This window comes from Propithecus coquereli, unplaced genomic scaffold (genome assembly GCF_000956105.1).
Source record: "Propithecus coquereli isolate 6110/MARCELLA unplaced genomic scaffold, Pcoq_1.0 Scaffold350, whole genome shotgun sequence".
NCBI classification, from domain to species: Eukaryota; Metazoa; Chordata; class Mammalia; order Primates; family Indriidae; genus Propithecus; species Propithecus coquereli.
The window spans coordinates 683,876-688,876 of record NW_012149175.1 but is presented as its reverse complement, the minus strand read 5'-3'; the positions used below and the strand labels follow the sequence as shown (position 1 = coordinate 688,876).

The 5,001-nt window shown below is 36.5% G+C and overlaps 1 pseudogene across 1 annotated transcript in view; it reads left to right on the top strand.

The window, feature by feature from the left end:
• The first annotated feature begins 863 nt into the window (after positions 1-863).
• Positions 864-5,001, top strand: part of LOC105815958 — a 7,573-nt pseudogene continuing 3,435 nt past the window's right edge. The window contains exon 1 of the transcript XR_001137771.1: positions 864-878. The product of XR_001137771.1 is annotated as a 60S ribosomal protein L6 pseudogene (transcript). The remainder of the gene's footprint in view (positions 879-5,001) is intronic.

Genomic DNA, 5,001 nt, shown 5'->3' with positions numbered 1-5,001 from the left:
AAAAAAGAAAAAAATTCCAAAGAAAGAATCCTGTGCAGTAAGGATACAGATGGTACAGATAAAAGGCGCTCAAGATTCAGATAATGAAGACAGAGATCCCCTCATGTGGAAGAGAAGGTGAAACCATCAAGAATCTCTTACATGTTTCAAAGTAGCATCTAGAGAAGGGCTCACTATTAAACACATAAGTAAACAGATTTCACCTGCCCAGGGCCTTATAGAATTTGTTGAACTAAGATCCTTTTAAGCTGAGTACAGTGGCTCACACCTGTAATCACAGGATTTTGGGAGGCCGAGGCAGGAGGATTGCTTGAGGCCAGGAGTTTGAGACCAGCCTGGGAAACATAGTGAGAACCATCTCTACAAAATAAATAACTAAAAATCAAGCAGCATTTAAAAAGAAACATATTAAATGCTCTGCCCTTCTTTCTTAGTCTCTCTCCCATTTTACAAGTATTCTCTGGGTTTTCAAGTGGGAAGACTGAAAAACATTTAGTATTTGCTAGAGGCAGATTTCAAAATCATTCCAGTCAAGGTGGAACTTATGAGGAACTAGAGGATTGAGGAGCAAGAGAGAGAGTCCCAACTAAGACAGAAAGCATGGTAATAGGTCTTGGAGTCAGGTAGTTTCCAGGTAATATCTGTAAAGCTGTTTCTATTTGTGAACCCATACCTAACTATAACTGGGAATATATATGCCTCAGTCCTCTTACCCTAAAAGAAGCATATCTGAAATTAGTCTCATTTTTTTTTCAATATCTTACAATAAAAATTGTGTTTGTGGTCAATCCATACTTCTTATAGTGTTTTCCACGGTGTCAGAACAAAGACACACCTGCCTATGCTCCCCCTGCCAGGTTCAAATGCCGACTCAGTCGGTAAATATTTGCTGGAAGGAGAGGCAGTGTGATGTGAAAGAATGGTAGAAAGTTGATGAGAAGTGGAGATGCAGAGATACTCCAGGCACAGGAACACAGATTTAAACCCCAACTTCTGTACTTAAGAGCTCTGGGACATTGGATAAGTCCCTTCATCTTTCTGAGGCTCAGTTTCTTCATCTCTGAAAAAACGGAAGGATAATGCTTGGTCAGCAGGATGATTTTAAGCAACAAAAGGGATCCTATTAAAATTGCCTGGCACAATGTTGTTCTGTTAGGATGCATGCGACTGCCAGAAACGAAATACTTGATTAAAAGTGACTTCCATTCAAAGACTTTATTTTTCTCCAAGAACAATAAATGCAGAGATTGGGATTCCTTGGGCTGGTGCAGAAGCTTGATGGCATCAGAGAAGTAGGCCAGTGTCTCTGTGATTCTCTTGGCTGCAGTAGCTACAGATATTATGTCTTTATATGACAACGTCCAAAGCAGAAGGGTGGGCATTCATCTTTGCACATCTCTCATCAGGAAGAATTCTTCCCAGAAGGCCTAGTAACATCTCCTCTGATCCCATTAGTCTGCCCTATGTTACATAACTATGTCTGGGCTGCAGGCAAGGCTAGAAAACTGAGCATTGAGCATTTTCCTTTCTCGTGTGTGGGGAGAAATCTGCAGCAAAAGAAAAACTGGGAGGGACATGGCAGTTGGGTGGCAAGGCAATGATGTCTGCTCCATGGTGCTTGGCTTAGTAAGAACTTAAAAATTTTAGTTCCTTTTTCACTTCTATTGGCAGCACAATATATCAGGTGCTGGCAGATACCTCCAGACCACTCTACCTTCCATGAACGTTGCAGTGTGCTAGCTCACATCCTTTATTTCATATCCAGCTTTTTTCCCGACTCACTACCTAGATTTCTATTTCTGAAATATTAATATAACCAAACTGCCTTGTATTAAAAGCAACAACAGCAGCAAAAAACAACAAAGAAAAGCCTTTCCTTGCCAGGCTTACTCCTCTAGGCTCACGCTGTAGTTAGACAAATATACAGACATGAAAGAACAGCTAGGGTTCCATATTAGTTTTTATTTTGAAATTTCAATAAAGCTACATAGCTATCTCAAAATATTTCCCAGATGGATTTATCTTTGCTATGTAACGTGTTACTTCTTGCTCATGCTGGCCATATTCTTTTGCTCAATCTATTCCACACCGGAAGTTATTTCTGTTGTTAAAACAAAAAAGTATATTAAATATTTTAAAATAAATCCCCATTCTCAATTGCCACAGTGGCAGGGCAGGATGATGGAGAACAGTGTTCTGGGAGAAAGAACAGAGCTAACAAAGAGAAGACTCGTGGTGCACTTAGATTTGGGAGACAGCACTGAAGGAAGCTCGCTGTATTTAGAAAACGAGGCAGCCAGTATTTTGCAAAGGGCTTAAGAGGAAAGCTAGGTCCTCGTTAAAATCAGCTGATAAAGATGTGGATCTTAGAAACTGTACTTAGAAAAGTGTACACACAGTTTTAGAAGTAAAATCAAAAAGTAAGGTCTGGACATCCCAGTACAAACAGCATGAGTAACTGTGTTAGGAGATAGTGAGGAGATCGTAGAGACCTGACCCAGGACAGAGACTATTATCTTGACTATAAGGCTTCAGGATTCTTACTAATTCTTTAGTGAGGAAAAACTGGAAGTTATTCACAGGACCTGCTCTGGCACTTACAGTTTGTCTTACAAGAATCAACACAGTAAAATATATAAATATAAGTGTGTAATACACACATGTGTGTGTATACGTATCACACTTAAAATGAATCCTTTAGCCATTGTGATAAATACATTGATGGACACTGACTATAGCAGCCAAATTTCCAAAGACTAAAATAAGAAAAACAAGAGTACCCTAAGTAATTTTGTTTTAATCAGGCTAAATTTCTTTTTTGTGTGCTTCTAATAATCTGAGGCATTTATAGTGCCAAAAAAAAAAGGTATAGTTTTTATCTTTAGGATTGGGAGACTTGAGTTTTTCGGTAGCAAGGAGAAAGTCCACATTATTTGGTCATCATTTTTTAAAATGTTTTCTGTATATTTCGTCAGTTCCTTCAAAAATATTATAAACATCTTAGGTTAGAAAATGCTTCCTATTTGTTATTTTCTTTTAATTCCATAGAGTACCTCTTATAATAGGCTGCATACAAAATTTGCTTAATATGTTTTTGGGCTGCTCATTATCTCTCTGGTACAGTTCTTAACTTACTTCTACTCCTCAGCACATTCAAGAATAATATATAACTGTGCTTATTTATATAGGTTTTATATTATTTTGGACTATACAAAATTAGCTCCTTGCTATATATTATGGATGTTCAGTACTTTGAAAGTGTGTTAATTACCTTGTCCATCAATAATCTGGCCTAAAAGCCCATTGTAAGAAACTTTGGACATCCAATGGCCCTTTAAGTAAAATACTACAATTGTTGGTATGTTAGATGCTGTATCTAAACAGAGACAAAAAATAAAATCTTCAATATTCTTGCACATCTTTTCCTCATCGCTTTAAAATTTGTATGTGTGTGTGCGCAAGTGTTTGCATTTCCACACTTTTGTTCCACTAAAATGAACGTAAATTTTGCCTGCAGAGGATGTATATACTTAGCTGGGCATTCATAGATCAGTTAATATTAGATTGCAGCTCTGGCATGCTGGTGTTAGCCACTCAGCCTGTAGGATATGACCTCCTTTGACTCTAATCGCTTAGGATATCTCAGGGCTGGGTACCACATTGCATCACAACTGTGTGATAAGAAACACAGGGTTTAGAGGCTCAATCATCCCTATTTTCAAACGTGGACAATCCCTGTTAAAACCTTTTTTAATGTGTTCATCAACTCAGCAACCACAGAATTTAGAGTCAACAGCTAAAAAAGAGTATAGAAAAAGAGGAAGATCTTCGTTTGTTTACTCTTTTGCTATGGACTTTCAAAATACAATGGTGGGAGAAGGTTTGTTCCAGCTTTTCCCATAGAAACTCCTTAGGGAATGCAGTTCAAAAGAACAAAATAGGCTTTCTATGACTCAACAGAAATAGAATCTGTAGTATTATTTTAGCTTAAAAGTGATTAGGTGGGAACATTCCTTTGTTATTTGTTTCCTGGACTCTGAAGGTGGCATTTGATGAAATCTTGTTTCATTTGCATTTTTCTCTGACAAATAGAAATGATTAATTTCTCTTTAACAAAAATGAAAATATTTACCTACACATCTCCAGGTAGACTACTATTCTTATTAATAGATAAAAATATTTTGTTTCAAAGAACTAAAGGAATCTAGATATTCTCTTTGGTGTTGTAATATTCTTGTCAGGTAGCTTGGACAGGCATTAGGAAACATTAAGTTCCTTTCTATGGAGAATGAATGTGAGCAGTACAATGAATTGCTGAGCACTATATAGGTATTATTATACACAGGGACAGGAGAATTAATTGCAAGCTTTTATGCTCCCAAATATGGCTTTTTAAAAGCATGTATTATAGCATGCATAAGAGAGGGTGAGAAGTACAACTTTTAACCAAGGATATGACTGGAAGCCTAAATCAGAAGCTGGCTTTAAGCAAAAATGAGGAATCAACAAAATTTGTGGTTAGCTCTTCTATCCTTGCTATTTTATAGTATTTTACTTCTCCATGTAATCTCTTATTTAGGTATTGAGTTTCTCCTACTCATCATAATCTTTCTCAATAGTTCAAAATTAAATTAATATGTTATAACATATGTCCAAGGGGCAATTTTAATGTTAAGTTTCTTTCATAAGTAAATAAGATTTGTTGTATGTTAATGAAATTACACACATGAGATGAAGTGCAATTTTGCCCAGGGCCATATTCTTAAAATCATAAATCATTTCCATGTATTCCACCAAATATAAGGCAAACCTTTCCTTCCATGCTTCACTTTTATACTATAATTCATTTTTGTACTGGTCATTTACTAATAATTATTTAAATGTCTTCCAATAAAATGTATGTCAACCTTTACAGTAACCCAAAACAAAAGGCAAGAAAAACCATTATTTTAAGGGAAAGGACTTCCACAAGGTACTCTAAAAATTGTCTTCTTTCACTGG